At 37.2% G+C, this 23,023-nt stretch overlaps 1 protein-coding gene across 2 annotated transcripts in view; it reads right to left on the bottom strand.

Moving 5' to 3' along the window:
- The window catches only part of Stacl (SH3 and cysteine-rich domain-containing protein), a 100,287-nt gene extending 86,229 nt beyond the window's left edge, over positions 1-14,058 (bottom strand). Inside the window, exon 1 of one of the 2 annotated variants that reach the window (XM_076324272.1) lies at positions 13,759-14,058. The gene's annotated coding sequence lies outside the window, so the exon portion shown is untranslated. The remainder of the gene's footprint in view (positions 1-13,758) is intronic. The other variant, XM_076324273.1, reaches the window with a different exon arrangement.
- Between the last annotated feature and the right edge of the window lie 8,965 nt (positions 14,059-23,023).

Below are 23,023 nucleotides of genomic sequence, written 5' to 3'. Positions count from 1 at the left end.
CGATTTGAAAAACGTACCGATCCGAATGCCAAAAAACGACTCAAATTTGGAACGGAGTCAGAGAAACACGAGAACGTCATCGCGGGTTTTCGTCCAACGTTCCGTAACATCGTTTCGGCTTATTCGCCTCGCTTTTAATTTATCGGTGTATTTACAGGATTCGCTTTTGCACGCGTGTATCCATGTTGCCGTTGTTTGCACACGCTCCCAGATTTATTAATACCATTCATCGCATCGAACGATCTGCTCCCAAAAGCAGAATCAAAATCAAATACTTTTGTTATTGCATAATGTTTGTTCTCCACGACTATCGTCGACCTGGTAATTAATATTGGTTCGAATTCCTGCTATTAATTACACCTGGATCCCCCACCACCGCGAAGATAAAATTCCATTAACGCAACCCGATGTGTTCAAATTCGTTCGAATTGTTTCAAATTTTTCTTGGACGATCGAACCGCGCGCAATGGTTTCGAGATTTACTCGAACTGACAGATTTTTCTGTCAAAGATTGTAGATTGACGCGCGCGGGTAGGTGTTGGAGATTGATTTTATTTTTACGACAAAAGGTAAAGGGATCTGTGAATTTCTCGCGTTTCAATGATTCTCGTTCGAAATTATTGGAAAATTGAAAATATAGGTTGCGTTGAGGGCCTCTGTGCACATTCGGCGTGCTCTCACCTAACTTTCGCGGTGAACGATAAAAGATTTCTCAATTAAAAAAATATTGCGTCCAACGAACAATGTTAGCGAAATGTTGTTCGACGAGCGTTCTTGTGAAATTGTTTCGTGAATCAGGAAACGCACGGAACGCGGCAAGGATAGAGAGAAACCATTTTAGTGTCGCGTGCTCACCGACAATTAAATGGAAAATCATGGCTTATCAAATTTCGCCTGGTGGCTAATCTACTGGAAATGGAATTAAGTTTTAATTACCAGCGTTAACTAGCGTGATTTATTAATGAGACGAATTTAAAATGGTTCATGCGTAATTTATATCCTTGATAATTTCAATAACAAACTCCCCCGGTTCCTATCCTTTTTTAACAGAACGATGCTTTTCACTGTTTGATGTTTCGATCATCAAACGATAATTTTCCATGTCGTTGGTTGCTCATTACGTAATTGCTCTGTTCAAAATATTAATATGTCTGCTGCGGCATTGCGTATATTAGTTATTATTGAATTATATTTACCGTATACATCTTTAGTAGTTGGATACACGTCACTATAACCACTGGAAAATTTACCTTTGTACAATAATTAATAAACAAACATAATACGCTATTATTCACACTATTAGTTAACATTGTTGTTCTAAAAGTATATTATAACAAACATGTGGTATAGAAGAAATAGTTCCCTATTTCTCTTCTTCCATGACTGTACTGATTATAAACTTTACTGATGTATTAGATAGAGTGTTGTATTAATTTATCATACTATTGATCGTATATTACGATTAGCATATAAATATCAGTAGAACATAATAACCAAATATTACGTACACTAATAACATTGTAAATATTAATAATATTAGTATAGTTGTATAATACTGTATAATTGATACACTACGTACAACATGCCGACTAAAATAATATAATTAATATATTAGATACGATGTACTAATATAACAAATGTATTGTACTCCTTATGTTATGTCTGTTAGTTGTAACATACAATTTAATTAATATACCGCGTGTAACGTAACTATTAAAGTGATCGGTGCATTTTATACGATTTAATAACATTACAAGTAATTATAATACATATTGTCATAATTGAGCCAAGAATATAATTTCTTCTCTCACTTTTTACCTGGCTGGCTCGCTCACGATCAATCTTTCAGATGATCCAATCATGGTGACGCATAATTTAACGTGTATTTCTCCGTTCTGCACACTTTTATTCCGGGAAAGGTAATTTTGTATGTTCCGTTGCGTGTTTGCATGATAAATAGGACTCGAAAGCGTACAAGTCACGAAGCGAGTGTACCTCCAAGTATTTCGAACTATGACAATAACTCGGTCGTAGCTCGTAGTGAAAATACGAGCTGCGCGTAACTTTTATCCTGGATATGATAACACGATACCAAGAACTTTATTACCGGGTACAAGGAAGCCCAAAATATGCTCCTTTATTAATTTTCTTTTCCAACTTAAATCGCGTAAGTGTCTCGCATAATATATCTAAGATATATTCAAATAATAATAACAAATCGTTGAAAGAAGAGAAATTTCTTTAGAACTGATCGAATACCATAATGAAAAATTGTTTGCACAGTTTGGTAAAACAAAACGTTTTTATCAAAGTATCTAATTAATTACGTTGTAACTTATTTCTAGAAATTAGTTCTAGAATTTCTATAATTCATTAATTAGATATTTTTTATAAATATTTCTGTTTTAATACTTATTGAAAATTCGATACAGGTATTTGTTAATTTATTACGATTATTCTATAATACAACGCTCGTAGTAATAAATTCCGAAAATAATAAATGATCGATTCTTTCCACCAAACTGCGTTTGAAAGTATTGGACAAAGGAATGACAAAAATGTACTTTATCTATAATAATAATAAATTCTAATAAAGTATATTAGTAACCGCATCGATTAAAAACAATTCCAGGAAAAGTTCTACAAATTTCATTCAGTTATCTTTCAAAACAATGTAAATATTATACTCCAATTTCGCAATTCCAATTTCGTTCTTAGTAACCTATTAAAATGTCTAAAGAGACGTGCAAATATTTGAACGAATTCCCCTCTCGATTCTACATTTTTATTCAATCAACTTGCCGTATTTCGAAAACGGTTTATTACGTACATTCAAAGTACTCTTTTTAGTTTTAAGAGCACAATTTTTAACCTGTATCAAATTATGCGATACGTTTTATCATTTATATTTAAAAACGCCCGTAACGTTGCGAAAATAATGCAAACCATTTGCTATTGTAAATTGCGTTCTCGCGATAAAAAAAAATCATCGAAATGTTGAAGAAACAAAATAAACCATTACGTCCAAAAATTGTGTTCTTACAAACAATATCTTGCTTCTCGTTCGGTACCTAGCCCGACTGGTTCGAAGTAGAAAAATCTACTAATTAAGTTCCTTGTTACGTGTAATCAGTTTCGAAATAATTTTGTAACACTACGAAAGAAAAAGAGAAACATTTCTTCCGTCATTGACAATAAATTATAATTCCGTAGGAAAAAACCTGTTTGCCTAGTTGTGCACAAAGACGCGTTACTGATTTATAGTGTAATCTTCGATTTAATATTCCCTTTCGCGATATTCATTGACGCGTCTGAAACAGAACAGGAAACAGTATTTCCAAGCGTAACTTTAACTTCTCGATCGTGAATTATTCCGGCCGATAGGCATGCACAAAACATCACACTGACTGAAGCCTGGTGATTTGGATGAGAATTTACGGGAGAACAGCGACGATTTAACGTGCACGAATGTTTACGAAACATTCGGTCTCGATCGCGGGGCTCCATCGGGCCTTGAATAATTTACAGAAACATTCGAATCGGTGGAATGCGAAAATAACGGTGAAGAAATCCAGCAATGACATCATCCCTTTGTTAACAAAGCGATATTTTCGAACGTTCTCATAACGCGAAACACGAATTAAGGTTCCAAGGTAGGTCCGTGTAATTTGGGTCACGATCGACAATCTCTTGTTTAAAAACGAGTCGATGGACTCGTATCCCTCTAGATTTTTACCGAATCGAATTTATTCGTCGGAGATTTCATTTCCGAGGGGAACAACTTTGAACATAGTCAGCCGCTCGCGGTAAGGGGGCCATTGTGGAGTGCGCACACAGTCGACCAAATTTAACATATTCAATCCCAATTTTCTCGGAAAGAAAACGTCCTATGCGAAACACATCTTCCACAATTCTCCCCTATTTTCGAACAGAGAATCGTCTCTGCTTCGATTTCCCTTAAGAATGCGTTCCAGTGTTCCAGTCGGAAAACATCGAACCCCTCTTGATTTTTTTCTCCAAGGAAACCGTGACATTTTTCAACTCGAAGTTTTCACACGTGTATTTGTCCATATTTACGCTACGTTTACGATTTTTTTATAAACGAAAATAATAAAACACGCAGGAGTTGTATAATCGTAGGTGAGACGTGTTTTGAAAACCAAAGAAAAAAAAAAACAACAAAGCATCTTGATCGGTGTGAAAGAAACTATGGCACGAATCGCGGAGAAAAAAATCTCGAAAATTGAAAACGATGAGAAAGCTCATCGAAGACTCTCGTTGGTCAACGTGGTTCCATCTTGGTACACCGAGGGTTAAATTGCACTTCGTTCGAAATTTGTTCGATAGTATCGATACAATGTTCCAATAGCTCGCACACACGTATCACAGGTCACACGAATGGCCATTTCTCGCCACTCACGAGCCCAACCGTTTTCCGGCCACTCAACACCCAATCGTAAACTTCGTACATTTGGCGAAACGAGGGGTAAGCCAATCAAGGATCGGAAAAGTCTGGGGACCTGCGTGGCTAGCAAAAGCGAAGAAGGAACAAACGGAACATGGAAAAGCTATTCAAGAGGGTGCAACGTTCCAATGACCGGCGAGAGAGTGGAAATGGAATCCGACACCCTCTGAACCACTCGCTTCTACGATTCCTTTTTTCCCTGGAAATGGTGTTTACAGCGCAACAAAACTACCCGCTCGAGAGAAGAAGTCTTACTTTACCATTGCTCACGTTCTCACGAGAGAACTCGAATCGAATCGAAATGGCACGCGGGATAGCGGAAAGGATCACGTCTGTACCAACGGGTATCTTAACCGTTTACGGATATCCTTATGATCGAGTTATACACACGGTGAACCGATAACAATCGACATCTTCGACACCCACGAAACAACTCTTCTCGCCAGATGAAGATTTAATAATTTTTAAATTATTATTTTACGAAAAATTGGAGAACAAGAAGAAATCTCTTAATTCGAAGAATTAACTTGTACCTTTTATCGGAATATTTCACATATTTGACGAGACAGGGTACTTGTAATCTCAAGCCATGAAATTCTTCTTAATTAGAAAAATTCCAGTGTATTAATTGGCAACCGAGAGTCTCCCCTCGCGTACGAAAGGTTAAATTCCGTGTGATGTAAAAATAGATGAAATATTGAAAGTTGCTCCTGTTCTATAACAAAAATAAAACAAAGGGTCGAAGTTGTACCTATCTGTGGATCGTTCCAGGTAACGAAAATTACGACATTAATTTTTTTAAATCGCGAACGTTACCGTATTATCAGAAGTGTCCCTCTCGGTAGACTTTATCTTTTTCAAGACCCACTATGACCGTAAGGTTCGAGAAACGGTGAATAACGTGTATCCTGATCGTTGGATAGGAAAAGGGAAGTAGGATATACCGTTCCCATCGAACTCCTCGGATTTGACGCCTGTGGATGTCTTCTTTCGAGGCTTTGTAAAAGATACAGTTTATCGAGGAGAGAACCCACCATCTTCCATAACGCAAAGACTCGGATCACGAAAACTTGCCAACAGATTACCGAGTTAACTTTCAAAGAAACGGAACCATCATTTGGAGACAGAACGAAGATTCGTTTGGATACATCGGCTCCAAAAGAAAGATTGTTATTTGGAATACAGAAAATAAAGATTCTGGACGTTCGAAGAACACTATAATTTCATTCAACGGTTCAAAATCTTAATTCACATTCAACTAGTATCGGACGTTGCAATATTTACCTTTTATTCGTTGTTCGAGTTACTTATCTACAGCAGATAAGAATTTTTCCAGTTGTTGAATTTTGAAAAAAAATTTCCTTGGATGTGTTCTCTGTAATATTTTCTCGAAAGAAACAATGTTGAATAGGTGTACAGGCATTCGTATTCCCAAATGGGAACAAACGGCGATAAATTCTAGAAAGAATCGATCGTATTCAATCCCCAATAGTCACCCAATCTATCCTATTCCCTTTGAGTAGAAGACTTCGAATTCGAATAGAAAATTCTCTCTCTCACCATTCGAGCTTTCCTCTGTTTCGCGTCAAAGCGGAGATATATCTCCCCTCCGATTTGAATTCAAAATGGCGATATGTCGTCAGTGCTGTGCCGTGTCGTGCTCGTGTAATTCTCTGTTTAGGACATTTTTGAAGCCAAAGCTTCAAGTTTCGTAATCAAATACCGAAGAAAGAAACGCTAATGTATAAATATCGAAGCAGCACGATCACACTCAGCCTCGAAGACGTCCGAGGATTTTCAAGTATCGAAGATTTTCCGCGTCAAAGTGGAGACGTTTCTCCCCGTTCTCCTCTCCAATTTTAATTCCAGCTCTTTGAACCAGGCGCGTCCAATTTACCAAGGTGCAATGTCGCCAGCCGATAAGAAGGCTGTTATTTCGTCGAATCGACCTACAGAATCCCACGAATCGAGGATTAGATCGTAGTTGGACGCGCCCGATCTACATGATAATCGGAGTCGGTTGGGCTTCCCTCTGAAATACCGCTGCCGTATAAATTAATATTTCGAAGTGGAGCAGACGAGAAGACCGACAAGTGTTTCGCATGCTCGCTCTTTGAGAGCACGCGGAACGAGGCTAGATCGCCCATTTATTTGAACAACGGACGACCAGCGACTCTTTTCAAGAAATAAAACGGCTGAAACGATTCTCGATTGCAACGCGTCGAATCCAGAATCGCGTCGAAACGATTTCCTTTCGAAAAGATCTACCCCCCTCCCCGATAAGAAAATATTCGTGTTTCGAATCTACGGTGATTTCTGTTCTCGATCGACAAAATCCGAACCACCGATTCCTTAGAAATCGGAGTGAACAGCGACTACTTTTGGGTTAAGGTCGGACCTCGTGTGCACTATCCGATGAGTATCACCGGATACAGTCAGAGTAAACGAGATGGAGTAACAGCGAGTGAGTTTCGCATTACCGTGCACTTCGTGATCGAAACTTCAAAGTGATACCGCGCGCGTATCAGCGGGACGACTAACGCCGGAACTGCTCGAAAATTGTAATGTTTCAGTATTCGAATACTTTAATATCGAATAACCCGGAAACTTCGAATATTTGCAAATAGTCGAGCGACTTGATATTCGATAAGTATTTTAACCGAACGGAAAGAAGATCGTCGTAAAAGTGATCCGTTAAGATCGTAAGAACGTTAACGATTGAGTAATCTTAAAAAGCGGTTCGAAACGAGTCAAATTTACCTCTTTGGTGATTTCAGTGTTAACTGGAGTTACAACTAACATTGAAAACTTGCTCCGATAATCGCTAATGGAATTCCATCTTGATATCGCGTTAGAGTAACACGACGATTGTACATCGAAAGTAAAATTTTAATTATCGGATAATTCTTTCTGCGCACGTGTCTTCGAGTTGTTACTCCGTCTCGTTCGTTCTTGTTACGTATCGTTTGCTCACCCGCTTGGACGCTACTCGTACGAGAAAAAGGAAATCGATGCCTTGGAAAAAAAGAATCACTGCCCGGTACGTATGAAAACTAACGAACACAAGTGTGCAACCGTTCCTGCATTTTGCTAACAATATCGAGAAGCCAGCACTCCCAAGTAGAAAATTCTCCCTGAGCTAATTTCGCTTTCGAATTGAAATTCAACTTTCAGCTGTTCCTACTCGTTCGAGACACGCACCGAGCACTTTTTCCTCTGTTTTCCATCGTCAGTGTCCGTACTGCTCCTTTCTTTCTTTCCCTGTACGTTACACGAATTTTGCCTTCACGAGAGACGCGCACTGGCCACTACGTCTTCCGTTAATAGACCTGGCCCTATTTATAGGACGTTTATTTAGAAGCTCGCAACTGAATATTTAGCGTTGCCAGTTACCACTGTCTCGCGAAACTCGAGGCTCCCTTCCATCTTTCGTGCGTCAATATTCGGTAAAGGTGGACGTGGATCGGACTTCGTCGTACCACACGATAAATGTGAACTCGCGAATAATAAATCAAAGAGAACGGGGAGTAAGCTACGGACAACGGGGAAATTTTTATACGGGATAATGTTTCGAATGCGACTATTCTATATCCGAACATTACGATCAGATACCATTCGAAACAGAATATTTTGGAAAATATGTACTCTTTGAATATACGTTTGGAAAATGTATACGAATGAATAATCTATGTGTAAAATTACAATAGGAAATGGTTTATATGGTAATATATACAGGGTGACTTGGATCTAAGCCTACGTAGTTCATCAATGTATTTGGGAGATCATTTTTAGCAAAAAATGTTATACACACTGTGGGTCGATTCGTTTTCGTTTTCCGATAGTTGTCGAGTTTGAATACTATTCCCATACTCATTGAAATGTGCTATATAGTAAGTTTTGGTCACCTGATATCTACTAACTAGATTCTTTTTTTACGGTGTTGCTTGGAAAGCAAAAATCAAAGAGGCTGCTGTATATAGTTTCGTTCGAAAAGAATATGCAATTGCATTTGGTGGGTGCAAGAATGCATTTTTCAAAAGAATACGATTTTAGAGAAATACGTCTCACCGAACTGTGCAATATTTACCTCTACCAATTTTCTCTAGCTTCGCCTAGAAGGAGCTGCAGCCAACGAAATTGCTGGAATCACCCTGTCTAGTGTGTATCTTCAATTTCAAGTATAATAAAGAAGAGAAGACTGTACGTGTATCACGAGATTATACTTTCGCTTCGAGGGAAGAAATATTCATTTGATGTACAGGAAAAGAATTTACCACCATTTTCAAATACTCTATGCACGGAGAAATATACATTTTTACTGTTGGAAGAACTTACACTTACATACAAAAATTAAATTACACTTAAATAAAAAATTACTCCACGCTGTGTCTTTAAGGGATTGAATAATAATGAGATAAACTCGAAAAATTGGGCGTCTGTCGATGACACTATCAAAATTAGGGGTGTTGGTTTACATCGATGAAATGTTAATATTTCTGTAGAATATTTATCAAAGAACATTTCAAGGTCTCGCCACGCTGTGTCGTCGGGGCATTGAAAATATGCAGAAAGTAGGGATACTATATGTTAGTGACCATGACCTAACCAAGACCGTGACTTTATGATACAGACATCCGGCGCTACTTTTGCTAAAATATTTATCTGTTTTAATCTGTACACCAACCAAAGAAGAAAGCAGAGATTAAAACGTCCCCTCGTGTCTTGCTTCCTGCTGAAAAATGAGCAACACTTTAAAAAGAAAAGTACATAGCACGTAAAACTAACACCTTTGTGTTAATTACAGTGAAACATCGATTACCCGAACTACTTGGGGAACAAATACATTTCGACGATTCATTTTAAAAAAATTAATTAAAGTCGAGCAGATCAGTGCGCACTTCTTTGTGAGAAAAGAAGTTTATAAATACATTATCGCATGAAAAATTTGTATTAGGATATAAGTGGGTGCACCAACCGCGTATCTACGAATTGCCATAACTCGTGACCACGTAACTCGAGGGCTCGCTGTACTTGCAAACGATCAGCTACTCCAAGACCATGAAGAATGCCTTACTTCCTTGGAAAATTCCCATGACTCCCATTTTTCCCATTTATTATTAATTCTTGTCCGCTTTACGACATTGAGTGCCTTCTCTTGAATGTTCGCTTATGCTAATTGCTGATCAAAATTTTGATTCAACAAACTAATTCTTAAACAAATCGTCATCACTTTCAAAGCTGAATCGAACTCGCTGTCGAAACTTCGATTTCCCGAACAAATTGCTATTTCAATAACATTCGAGGTACGATAAACATGCACTAGAATTTTCGAAACAAGGAATTAAAATTTTCGTTATTATTCTCCCACCGTGTACCCGAAATAAATCGTCGAAAAACAAATTTCCATCGTTTGGGTTCGTGCGTAATATTATCATAGATTTCCACTTCAATTTGAAGCCAACTTGCATGAACTATGAAGCTTGAGAACGTATTCCTTTCGCGAAGTTCTGAAACATAGCGAACATTTCTGTCGTGAATATTTCATTTCTTTCTTACATTTCACGTAATAACACATCTACCTACGGGATGCAATAATTCTGAACACTTTAATCGTCCCTGTTATTTTTAGATTTGTGGAAAAATGTATCGTAGCATGGCTGTAATAATTTTGTTGTGGATAAATGATTTTTAAAGATTTCGAGATCATTGCCATTTCTTTAAAACAATATGCTATACGTTCTATTCCAAACGGAATATTCAGACGATTTCAACAACCTACAATATAAGGACATTCGACGTGAAACATAGGAGCGAAACAACAATTCTTACGTTATAAGAAGTGTTCCAAGTGGTGGGTGCTTTGAAGTGCATCGTTGCACAAGGATTCCACTCGAAGCACCTCTTATGACGTAACAATAATTGTTTTATTTCTTTATCTCGCAGGGAATGACTGTTACGTAATTATTTCTAAAAGGGATCTAATATGGATCGAAAGATTAAAAAGAATAAATATAATCAAAAAATTTGCACATCAAATTGAATCGTTTCTACAATAGTAGTATACTGTAAAATAAAACTCCAAACTATCTAGTAGATACTGATGAACTCGGTATATATTTTTTAAAACTGGTAAAAATACCGTACAATATTTATTCGTAACATTTATTCAATTAAACATATATTTAAATAACTTTTCTATCCATCCAAAGTGAAATATAATTTTATTTTATTTGGTAATTTTTCTCGAACAAATATCGAATTAAAAGATCATTTGTCTTTTATTCGTTGTTCAAAATTTGTATCCGGATAAGAATTTTACCCATCACTCGTGTTTAATTAAGCCGGTGGTATTATAGTTTCTCACTCGAAGTTATTCTTATCGAAAAAACAACAATCACTGAAATTTATTCCATGTTTTATTTACTTTTCTCACTAGAAATTATATCCTCGCTCATCGAAACACGATTTATCGAATACCCTATATAAAACTCTAATAAGCTGGATAAGAAATATATTTGTGAACGATGCAATCCGTGCATAAAATGATTATAAAACGCGATGTCGAGTTCAATTCCGCATCTGTGCTCAAAGGGTTAATCTACATTTTTCCTTTGCGAAGAAACTATAATAGGAAGAAACGTTATTTTTCCTAAAATCCACTGTCCCTTTTACGGAAATATAAAATGTATATTTCCTTCCATAAAAATCTCTGTTACCTGCCGAGAAGAACCAAGATGTATTATACGGAAAAATGCCACGGATTCGTTTCGTTTTCGAGGAATTCGACCCCTGTTTACGATTTTTCCCCTATGTTTCGCGAAAGGTAGTTCCGGCTTCTGGTCCGTTACAATTTCCCGTCAGTTTGCACGACAGTGACAAATAGGATGAGAAGATTTGGAGGTTTTCCAATGTCTTTTCCCTGTGCCATCAATTATTTCTTCGTACGTTCGTCAATCATACGTTAGCGTCAGCGAACGTGAAAAATCGAAAAGAATCTCCATTTCGATCAACTTCTTCTCTCGGACAATGGACAATGGCAGATACTGACATTGCGAACTTCGAACCATTTTTAAAATGATACTTCCACATAGTTGAATATAATACCGCTCGATTTCGCTCGAAAGAAGTTAAGAACTTTGGTGGTTTGCAGTACCACTGAATTGAATAACAAATGCTCGATAAACGTGGATCAACCCTTTCAAAGTAACCGGCAAATGTTTTCACATTTCGATCATCTATGGAAGGAAAAATATAATAAATTGCTCGATAAGTTTTGTCGTTCGATAGAAAATGACGCTACCAGGTTCGTCGTCTTACTTTTCTAAAGATACCTCACCGAACATCCTGTATGTGTTGAAGGCCTTTAATAAGTAAACTGATGCGCTCTGAAAGATAAGTGGCCCAAGCGACTCTCAATCTCTGAGATCCCTTCTACAATCACTTCCGCTTTCAAGTGACAGAATCAAGACCGACAGTTTACTTGAAAACGGGGTGATAGCCAATTTTATCTCAGGTTGACGTCGAACCTCGCGTGTACCATTCGAAGGGAATAAATTAACCATTTTTATTATATTTCTTATTGTATCCTTGCAAGAGTATTATTATTAATTCACGCGTATAAGTGCGCTACAAATAAGTCCAAATAACGTAGTTGAAAGTTTCTTCGAAACGATTCAACTGGCGTATAATTACGAAAAGTACGAACGAGGTCGCGTTTAGACTGATTCTTATCGAAAAACGTTACTGATACATCGACGATACCCTTATACAGATGTAATGAAAAATGTACAAATTTTAATGCTCGTGTCGTGTCGCTTTACACCCGAGACCGTCAGTAACTAGAATCGATGGGTGTTGCACAAACATAAACAGTGGGGAGGCGAGAAATACTGTATTGGTATCATTTTTGGACATAAAAGAGGGTCAGATGGGCCGAGAGTTTGTACAGGGGTTCGAAAATCGTACCTTCATATACCGTAAGAAATTTCCTCGGAAAGGGAACTATCCACTCAACCGAGTTTCTTCCAAGATATGGATTTTTCATTAAACCTATGGATGTTTCGGATCAGGATTCTCATCCTGGCTCCTGATCGAGTACACGGGCAATTTCTTCCTAAATCCGGTTACATCGGCGCGTTCACCGGTAGAGTTCTTGAAAGAGTATAGTAAGTACTGATCGATGTATTTGTAAAATGTCAACTTTAATCAACATTCGTTTCGTGACAAATAAATTTCATCGTTGAATATCTAATGAAGCGAACGAACTTTGCAGGTTTCTTTAACGAGTGACAATATGCAAAGTGATTGAAGAAATCGATTGAAACCCCCCATGCTACATATGATTATAATTAGTTTATAACAGAAATCGATTTTTCCATTAATCAAATCAGTTCTTCGCTAAAAATATTCAAAGTTCTTATTTATTTTTTTCACTTGTTAGTCATGCTCACCAGTATGCTTTTACTTCAACCTGACATCATTTCCTTTGAGAGGTTTCTGTATTTTAACGTATACCTTTTTCAACACCTTCTGTAATATTTAATTTTTATCATTGATTAATACAAAACTTGTGTTTTTCTTTTCTGCACTGATCCGTATTAGTTTATTAGACCAAAGAGTAATAAAGTGTATTTCTATAATTAACTATACTGTATAATAAAATATAGTATATAAATTGCAACGAAAAACACTTTTCAATGTTAAAATAGACATACTCGAGCAAAGAGAACTGAGATCGTTATTGAATACAATAATATTTTTTTAATATACCTATGTTATGTTATACGAGCCAACTTAGAAACTGAAAAGATCGCCACAGACTTAACATTTTTACATAACAAACTTCATTCTAATAACACCTTAATAACATATGTAAAGTTAACATTTTAATTCAGTGTATATTATTATACGAATTTTCCACCTATCGAAGAAAGGTTAATATAGTCAAATAAATATCGAATAATAACCCTTGATTGTTTATCGAAGTAAAATACGGTCGCTTAAAATCAAATCGACAAAGGTTACATTAAAAAAAATTTCGTATAAAAAATTCACGCCTAAATTCGCACTTACATTAGTATCCACAATTTAACCAGCCGTATCGTGATCTTCTCAACTCTCCCAAACGTAACCTAATGAACTTTTATCGGAAAAACGATTTTCTCTGTGATAAACTGAGATCGTTAACAAAGTTCTAAGAGTTTGCTTCCCTTATCGTTCTATATTGGTAATTCTTCTCGTTGGCGATATTAAATAATGAAAAGATCCAAATATGCAAATAAACGAGTACTCACCCCTACCCCCTCCCCCGCAAAGGATGAAGTATCGATCAGTCGAATGGATCACCTCTTTGCAGCGGACGAAGACACAGGAAACAGAATAAAAAAACAGTCTAACTGCACGTTTCACGAAACAGTACGATCGGTGGGGCAGGGGAATTGTCGGTCCAGTTATTTTTCCGTGATTTCACGCACTCATACGGGACAAATGGAGAAACACGCGCGACCAGGAAGCGAAAGTATGGAGCACCGTGCACATCCTCCCGCCGCGAAGGCCCGCGCACCACTGACTGACTCTACTCGTGTCGACGGCACGCGTTACTTTACGGAAACAGAACGGTGGAGGGGATGGAAAACCGTGACAGGGAGGGGATGGATATTTCCAAGAGTGCGTATTCTCGAACACCGAGACCGCGGCTTCATATTTGCGAACATTCGCGACAAACGCGCGCGAAAAGCGACTACCGAAATGCTGGCCGAACACCGAACATGGCGCTCGACTGCGCACGCGCGTGCGCTCGATTTCGCGCCACGTCTTCTTTGGGACGTTGCCTCGACTATCCCAGACTGTACACGAGTTATTAGATTTTTCTCTCGAATTGATCGAACAATTAAAACGATTCGATGTTCGTCGAACGATCGAATATTCGTCTCGGTTCAATGACACGAGCGCACCGGGTGCGTCACGAGCTCTTCGAATATTTTGAATACATACGCGTACCGCTCTAAATAATGCATCGTGAGAGATAGTTTAATTTCTGAGATATTGCCTCCGTGCTGATATTCGTCTCATCGTCGATGGTACACAGGCGTTCTTTAAGCAATCTGCCTGGTTGCAGATTTAACAATTGGACGGTACGTGACATTCTTTTTTTTAGAAAACTATCGATCCAAGCTCAAAGAATTTTTTCAAGTATTCGTGATTGATTTTGTCGAGGTAGTACACCAAAACTTGAATCTTTAAGAAAGTATTTTAAAAAATAAATGAATTTTCTATCGTTTCAAAACTATGTACTTTAATTTCTCAGTTGTGTCGTTTTTGTATTAAAAATCTTTTCCACGTGTGTGATTTTGTTGTTATACTTAATAAAAAAAGTCCGTTCGCTAAACGATTTCTTTAAAAACATAAAGCATCTACCGTATTGTGCGTTCCGCAACAGTTTATGATTTTGCAATGGTACCATATGGTGCCCTCCGCAATTAGAGGGTTAATTAATTGCTGTACAATATAGTTGTCAGATGATAGGAGGTGCGAGAAAATACACCTGGTTTTTCCTCCAGCCCTGACTATGGACATAAATAACAAATTATAATCATTTAATGTATATTATAACGTAATATCGTATAATATATCTAAAACACAAACACCGTTGTTATTAGCCCAATAAAGTCTGTATTATTAATAGCACAATACATCTAATGTATACTACAATAATGCTATGCAATGTACAAAGTGAACTCCATAATTTAATCATCTTGGTTACATCCAACATTAGTGCCACCGACTCAAATTTCGTTTCTCTTGCAAAAATTCGAATCAGTATATTCTTTGCGAATCGTTTATTTCGAAATTGTTCAAATTACTTTTAATTTTACGTCTGTGATCTACCACAGATCTTTCTATCGATCCCCGAATCTCCAGCTCAAAATAATACCGACCGAAAAAAAAGGTTAAGAGATACAATTCTCTAGTGTCTCTCAGCCCCCGTGAACAACTCGTATATACATACCACACACGAAATTACGTCATTCGTGGCTTCGGTGAAGATCAAAATTTCATGACCAGCTCGTGCAACGATGAATATTGATGAACTTCAACGTTGAAAGAATATTTCGAGGGAAAAAAGGAACAAAAGCGACAGAACAACCCTTCGTGAGGGGAAAAAAGGGGGTTGCACGTCGCTGCGATGCAGTTTTCTTCCGCACTCGAAACCACGTCGCGATACACTTCCCTGCAGACCCTACTCGACCTGGTGAAGAGTGACACGAAGTTTCGGTGAACCTTCGTAGAACCCTGACGATGTACGCGAGGACTCTCGGTTACCACCCTCGATTCGGCAATCTCTTTCTCTTCGTGCTTCCCTCGCCATTCACTGAGCAACCAAAAGAATTCGAGTCCGGCGAATGGGACGCGATAAAACGAACACAGTGGCAACGGTATTTCCACGAACTCTGCAATAGATGTTGCGGTGGCCCCATCTCGTCTTTTGAAATCCTGACGAACTCGTGTACAACTCCGTCCTGCCTATAGGAGATTTGTTGAGATTTGTTTGCGCGACTTTGCGATAGATTTAGCGAAATGAAGTTTCTGGGGCGTGTATAATCGATGTTCAGAACCCCTACTTCTTTCGTTTTACAATGAACTTTGTAGCGTATATCCGGTGCTTGCGATTATATTGAGCGAACTCACTTACTTTGACACTCGGTAAATCAAAATATAAAAGAATTACCAAATAGTATTCACAAAATAGTATCGTTATACATCGTTAGAACGAAACAGTTCAAACGAGATTCGGTAATTGAAAACGAAAAAAATACAAATAGATTATCGTGTAAATGAGTGTCGAATTTAAGTTGAACTAGAAGTCGCAAAAATTAACAAAATTTTGGCATTTTAAAGAGCCAAAAATTTTTTAAATTTTTACAATGCGTAAAAAAAAAGTTTAACATATTCTATGGATTCCAGATCGCGCGAAAATTGGCCAGGATGCACTATCGTGCTACAGTGTCTACGAGCTTTTCGATTTGAAATGTTCTATCGAACGTGCTGGCAAAGTTTGTCAGTTACACTCGAGACATTTTATATATAGCTCGCGAAGAAATGTACAAGTTGAAAACCATCACATTGAATGTATCCTTCTTCCTGTAGGGACGAAACGGGCAAAATTGTTATTTTCGCAAACTTTCAAGTTCCTCAAAAACCATTCGTTTCTTTCAATGTTGTTATGAACTTTTATTGTACATCCTCCGAATTCTCATGACAATTCTAACAGACACTCGACAGAGTTCTTGTTTGCCGGAATTGAATCCTCGCTGCGAGAACTCGGTCAACATCGAATGTGTTTAAATAAATTTCGAGCAGTCGTGGTTCTGGACCACGTGTCTCTGAAGTATCAAACGACTCATCGTTCAAAGATTATCTATCATCGTTAAGATTTTTTTTCGTAATGTACAAATTTCTATAAAGTTTTCGTTGAAATTGACGTTTCAACAAATACTTTCTACATCCGCTGTATCTATCACCAGATGACATCGATCGAACCTTGCCCCTGCGACCCACCAAAGATCATAGTCCAGGAGTGACATCAATTCTTCCCTATTCCCTACTCTCACCTACCTGCTCTCGCTTACTCTCGCCCCAAAGCAATTCAACAAAATAATAAACAATTCAACAAAATGATTCACGTGCAAATAAACCAAAAAATCTAGGCCCAACCTTTAAATTGAATACTTGTGTCTCTTGCTGAACCTTCTTTTTTTACGGTTCAACGAAGTGTTAAAGTCGAGTAGATTCAACAGAATCTTTTCTTAGTTGATACGATTATTCGTCTCTTTGATAATCCTTAGCTGGAATTATTTTTGTTTCAAATATTTATTTTACCAAGTGACCTGTTAAGGTCCTGTCACGAGAATAGTACTTCTCAGTTGAAAGATAACTCACGTTTCTCCCGATGCATTTCTCCAGCTTGACTGGAGCATCGCGATGTCGATAAACGTCAAATTTAAGGGATCCTAATAAATATCGACATATACGACAAAATCCTTTTTCTGGTCCACGGATCTCGATTCTTCTTCTTCCGCTCTCACGTCGGCTCGCTTTTTCGCGTTTCTAGCACCAACCGACTCGGTCCATGTCAAAAGTAGACCGAATCGATTCAATTGTATTTTTAGGTCGTACGAACACGTTGACACAAACGGCGAAAAAACATGCACGGACCGAACAATGTTGAAAAAGTGAAATATTAATTCGAAAAAATAGTCTCATGCTTGATTGATTGCGCCCGCCGTTGAATAATTGATTTTCCAAACAAATGTTTCTAGAAATCTTGGGGTGAAATGTTGAATCTTGTGAATTGTTAGAGAGAGGCGAAAATAATTAATAACAGCACTTCGATATTTAATGAAATAGTAAACGTTAATTTTCGGCCAACGGTAGAATTTATTTTGAAAATATTACGAAAGCTTTGTACAAACTGATGTTTTTTTTTTTTATTAAAAATTTGAGGTATTGGAAGCGAGCAAGTCGATCGTTTTTATACTTTTGTGACATACAAGAATCACTTTACGAATTGACGTTTTTACGTCACAGTGGAAAAGTTAAAATAAGAACAACGAATAAGTTATTCGAAATAACAATACAGAGGATACTTTGGAAGATACATAGCGACCGGTAACATACTGAGCCCATTCAGGGTTGAATTTAGCACTTGCGAACGCTAAAATAAATTCCTATTGTAAGAATTTTAGGTACACGAGCGAATTCGCCGATACTTACGAACTTGTTTTATTGTTCTTCAATGTTAAATCTATCCACGAAGAGAATCTCACATATTACAGAATACACGTAAATAAAGAGGAAAATATTTCCTTCCCACGGTTTCTTACAACGTAAAATACATTTCAGAGGATTCTACATTTTTCTTCCATGGCACATTTACTGTCGCGTGTTGCGCGCGTAGGATGATTAAAAAAATGGTTTAATATTTTAAGTGTTTGTAGTACTCCCCGAGTCAAAAATACTTAATCAACACGGATCTTAAAATCGATCTACCCGATGTAAAATACAAAGTTTGTATTCATATTTCTAAGAGATGTTCTGTGTGTCTTCTTTCGTAATAAGAACGCGATAATAACATCAACCTTGCTATGAATAAATACTGAAGACTTGCGTTCGAATAGCAAGTAATCTTTGTTGATGTTGGCGATAATCTTGAGTTGTGTAACCTTGAACTAATATACCATCGAATCAATTCTTTTGTTCATATTATATGAGTTGCAAAAAAACTCACGGAAATAAACATTTGTATGTAAATATTCTTGCTGGATAAGCTGATGGAGCCTATACTCGTTGAACGTGATATGGATATAAAGGATGAACGTGAAGAATTCTCCGTACAAGAGTACGACTAACTCCAAAAGTATTGTTTCAGCGTTATGCAACCCAGAAACCTAAGACACACTTATGCAAAGGATCACAGAACAGACAGAAATACTGAAAGACGATCTAAAACATATTTTGTACTCATGGATCCCCATAGATGTTGACATCGCAGGAAATGAAGGGCTGAAAAACGGACAATAAACAACAACACCGACACAAATTGTACCAGTCTATCACAAAAACCTCCAAAAACATACCATCGGAGAAATAACAAGAGTTTGGAACGAAAAATGGAAAACGTCACAACCATCCACAAAGTTCCGGTTACATTTTTACCGTTACATATTTATTTACAATCAGAAAGATGTATTAGGTTGTTCGGAAAGTCATTTCGTTCTTTTTGGTGAAAATGAAACACGATTTTTTTAGAGTGTATGAACATTTTATCAAATTACGAAATGACTTTCCGAACAGCCCAATATTATGGTGAATTTCGTTCTGAACTATCACCGAGGTGTGATATTTTGTTTTTCAGCGCCCGGTCGAAGTGTAAACGAGATTATTGCAATTAGGATGTCAGCAGGGACAAAAACAGTGCGACGAAAATTACGAGAAAGATTAGATGAGGACGAAAGAAACAAGAAGGAAGTCCATGGAGGAAGAATCCGTGAAAAACAGGAGGAATTGCGCCGAATGAAATATTCAAGGGAATAGGAAAAAGAAATAAGGACTCCGAGTTGCTCGAATAAGGGCCAAGGAACAGAGACGAGCGTGAAAAAGGAAAAACGAGAAAATGTCACGTTTTTCGTACGCTTGCCGGAAGAAATTGAGACGAATGGAAGAGGAAGGGGGGCTGGGAAACAGACACGAACATAACCAATGAAACACAAGGTTCATTGGAGATGTTCCGGCATTTATTGTGATCATGCTTTCGGGAATTGTGGAAGATATTTTCGGTGGCCTCTATGCAGGCGAAACTGGGTCAGTTTGATGAAGAATTTAGGCGGACTTTAAATATAGGGTGCCTTACCTAACTTTATCACCTGAAATGTTCCCCCTTCTTCCAGTATCTGTGAAAAAAATATTCCACAGTAATGCATGATTTCGTTAAGGGCATTGTACGGTGAAAATATAAACGTACCGTAAATCGCCCATCGCTCTCGCTTTACGCATCGACCCCATAAAATGTACCAAAGGAAACATATTTACGTTATAAATTTTATTTCTGCTATTAGAATTGTATGGTACAATATAGCAAAAAATGTAACGCACACATTTTAGTAGAAATGTTTTTTAAAGATAACGTCACGATGGAAATCGTTCGTCTGCTTTTAATTTAAAAATTTAAACGACAATTGCATGGAAAGTGAAAATATTGTGTTTTGTGGAAACTTTTCTACCATTTTTTGGTAATTGTTCACAGCAAGGGTCTTGAAATATCATAGACGAAGCGAGTGTCTAAACTAAACGTGAGCAACAATTACTTTTTGCGCAAAAAGAATAGAATAGACAACTAATGAGACTCGTAAATTAATTTCTCCTTTCCCCATCTAATTTCGAAGATACGTATACGATTCGATACAAATAATAATACGTTCATCGTCGGTAGTTCTGATGTGAAAATTATTCAATTATTAACGATGCTTTTGCCTACAATATTCATGGACAATTATCAAAATGGACAACTAATGGTACTCGTGAATTAATTTCTCCTTTCCCCATCCAACTTCGAAGATACGTACACGGTCTGATACAAATAGCGTTAAATGTGAAACAAAATCGTACAGGTTGATCAGAATTTTAAAGAGGTCGAGTGACCTCTAACCCGGAGCAGCTGGTTCGAAGAAAAAATGATCGGTAAGCCGGCTCGAATAAAAATATTAAACGGGCACAAATGTCGGGCGTCTTTTAATAGTTCGCCTAACCCAGTTTCAGCGCCCCCCTCTTCTGCAACCCGCTCTTTAATCTCGTCCCGTTCCGCGATTTCTGACAAGTTCGTTAACGTCCACCACCGTTGAACGGGGAATTCAAAAACTAATCATCCCCCTCATAAAGGCCCGGTTAACGAAGCCCGGCCACTAGATCGATGCCACTTAAAATTCCTTCGGCGTTTCGCTACTGTGGCTGGCAACTACTGTGCTGCAAATGTCGCACTCGACTACACTGAATATAAAATCTGCCAACTCCCAGCCAAATTCGTTTCGATGACGTAATAATGGCAGATTAATTTCATCGTTGTATACTCTTTCAAATATAATCCAAATCAAATTCCAAATAAAGTTTTCGAATTGTGACGAAGCAATACACAAAACTGTTTAAGGATAGTTTCTTAACCCTTGGTGAAACAAAATACGAAACTGTTTAAGGACGCTTTCTCAACAGCCGTTACTTTGTTTCGCGAATGGTTTCGCAACCTCAGAAACAGAAACAGAAACAAGACAAAGTGATACCGGTCACGTTATCCAAAAAATACAGAAACAAGACAAAGTGATACCGGTCACGTTATCCAAAAAATATAGAAACGAGATAAAGTGACACCGACCACATCGTGCAAAGGATACAGAAACAAGGTAAGGTGACTGGCTACGTCGTCCAAAGGGCACGAAAACACCAAAATACCTCGACCAAAGAACATGTATGAAGACGTTCCGAATTCTTTTAATAAAGTAGTAATTCTTTAACCTCTCGAACTGAACGTTACTCTGTTCCATGATTTAAGTATTCGTATATTCTACGTGGGATATAAGTGATATATCCCACGTATCGTTTAATATATCGTTGCAAACTCGCTGAAAGGTACTTTCAGGTACCGCGTTGTGAACATTAATCGCAAATGAATATTGAATTAAGTCAGTCGAGTTGAATAGAAATCACTTGAATGCGAGTATGTTGACAACCGAAGTTGAAATCTTATTGCTGGAACGAACAGCGATACTGGTCGATACGGTGATTGATGGTTCTCCTCGTTTCACGTCTCCATACTTCTCATATAGCACTTTCTCATATACCACCAATCAACTATTAGCATTTTTCCAATATGACAACTACTTACTTTATGAATTTTCCTAGTACGCACCAGCGTCAGCTGACCGCGCCGATGACCAGGTGTGACCCTTAAATTACCTCTTTGTTTTACCTGAATTGTTTTTAAAGGTTTTATAATCTACCAAAATGTGTTAGGCTCTATTATGAGAGGACATCACTCCGAGACGTCAAAAAATGGGTAAATTTTGCGAATTTTTTCCAGTAATTACTAAATTGTAACAATGATCTAAAAATTTGGATTTTTTGACAACAAACTTTTTCGTTTGAAGAGCTATATAAACGGATGCTAATATTAATTGATTTATAATCTGCGACAAGTACAATAAAATAATTAAAACATTATGAATTTTGTATTAAATGTAAAGTAATGTTGAGTACGGTAATGTACACCTTCGAAAACGAAAGAATTGAGAATGCATAAAAATCTAAAATTCATTTAGATTGAGGTTGAAATAAAAAGTGAAGGCTAAAGTGAGGTTGAAATTAAAAATAATCGTCGCTATTAATTTCGAACCGCTACCAAATTAACAAAGATAAGGTTTATGATTCTGTTGACAGGCACACTTCCGCGTCAACAGCACATATTTTATTTTTCACCGATCTGATTGATACAGTCGTACAATTTTCTTCGATCGACGGGGATTATTTTTTTGTTTTTTATTTTTCTCGATTACACGATGACGTTTTATTTCTTCTTTGGAGTCGTGCCCGAGTTCACACGAATAAGTAACGCTTACATTGCACTTCATTACAGATTCAGTAATATATATATACATATATATATATATATATATATATATATATATATATATATATATATTTATATATATATTTATATATTATAATATATATAATAGGTATTTTTTTTTAAATATATATATATATATATTGCCGTATGTACAGAGGGGCAGAGGTTGCCTAGTAGGTTTGTAACGCCAAGCGACGACTGAAGCAATTGGATGGACGCCATACTTTTCGTGATAATTGACGCCAAAGATTGATGCTCTCTTGCTACTGAACATATCTTATAATTACATAAATTTCAAACAGTCGTTCGAGAAAAGTGGTGCACGATAAAAAAAAAATCTTCCAATATTGATACCTTAAACATTGAGTTACAGAACATCCATCTAT

The sequence above is a fragment of the Ptiloglossa arizonensis genome, chromosome 12, assembly GCF_051014685.1.
Source record: "Ptiloglossa arizonensis isolate GNS036 chromosome 12, iyPtiAriz1_principal, whole genome shotgun sequence".
Classification (NCBI taxonomy): Eukaryota; Metazoa; Arthropoda; class Insecta; order Hymenoptera; family Colletidae; genus Ptiloglossa; species Ptiloglossa arizonensis.
The sequence above is the reverse complement of the archived record's forward strand: the minus strand, read 5'-3'. Positions and strand labels throughout refer to the sequence as shown.